Source organism: Gracilinanus agilis, unplaced genomic scaffold (assembly GCF_016433145.1).
Source record: "Gracilinanus agilis isolate LMUSP501 unplaced genomic scaffold, AgileGrace unplaced_scaffold42466, whole genome shotgun sequence".
Taxonomy (NCBI): domain Eukaryota; kingdom Metazoa; phylum Chordata; class Mammalia; order Didelphimorphia; family Didelphidae; genus Gracilinanus; species Gracilinanus agilis.
In genome coordinates this window covers 3877-4792 of record NW_025376318.1, presented here as the reverse complement: position 1 = coordinate 4792, position 916 = coordinate 3877, and the positions used below count along the sequence as shown (strand labels likewise).

At 50.7% G+C, this 916-nt stretch overlaps 1 non-coding gene across 1 annotated transcript; it reads left to right on the top strand.

Annotated features, from left to right (window-relative positions):
* The first annotated feature begins 263 nt into the window (after positions 1–263).
* On the top strand, positions 264–336 carry TRNAV-AAC. The gene has a single exon. It is a non-coding gene; the product is annotated as a tRNA-Val (tRNA).
* The last annotated feature ends 580 nt before the right edge of the window (positions 337–916 follow it).

Genomic DNA, 916 nt, shown 5'->3' with positions numbered 1-916 from the left:
TCTCATTTTGAATTCCTTCTCTCCACCCCCCCAACCCCCCGCCCCGCCACCGCATCCTTTTGATAAAGGGAGCTGTGACCCCTCCCCGTCTCCCTATAATCCGTCCCTGTTTTTCGTTGCCTTCCTTTGCTCTGAGAGACCCGGAAAGATAAATTAATTTCACTACCTTGGCTTCGGCAGTAAAAGAAACTGGATTAGAACGTCTTGAAGCTAGGCATCACGACATCCTTATCAGGATCTTTCACAAGACCCGCGCCAGGCCGGTTTCCGTAGTGTAGTGGCTATCACGTTCGCCTAACACGCGAAAGGTCCCCGGTTCGAAACCGGGCGGAAACACTTTTCAAAATTTCTCTTAAGACGCTTTTCCAATTTTTGCATTTCAGAAAAGGTTCGTTTACGGGTGCGTATATTTTACAACCTTTTGAAAAACCTCTTCACCCTCTTGTAGCGTGTCCTTTGCCTTCGGGTTCACATGCCGCCTCTGGATAATAAAGGCATTTTCCCTTTTGATTCTAAAGGTTCTCAGGCTTGAGAAAGTGGATTTTCTTGCTTCGTGTGGGGTCCTCTGGATTTCCGCTGTGCTCCCTAGCCCAAGCAGCTCTGGTGCCAAGAATGTTACTCCAGAAGCAGGGCTGAGGATGCCCCTGGCATCTCACCTGTGGGGCTCAGGAGGGGAGCGGCGACTGGGGACCAGCCCAGGGAGGTAGGAGTGGAGTCAAGAGAAGGCAAGAGAAAAGGGGAAGCCGCCTGCCAGAACCAGGAAACAATGTATGCGCTAACAGCGACTTTGTATAAACGCTGCCTTTGGAAAGCCTTCAGATCTCATCGTTAGGCAATGAGCAGCCAGAGGGCTGATGGTGAAGGATTCTAGCCACCCCCAGATAAGGGACTCTCCGCGCAGAATGAAATAGTTATA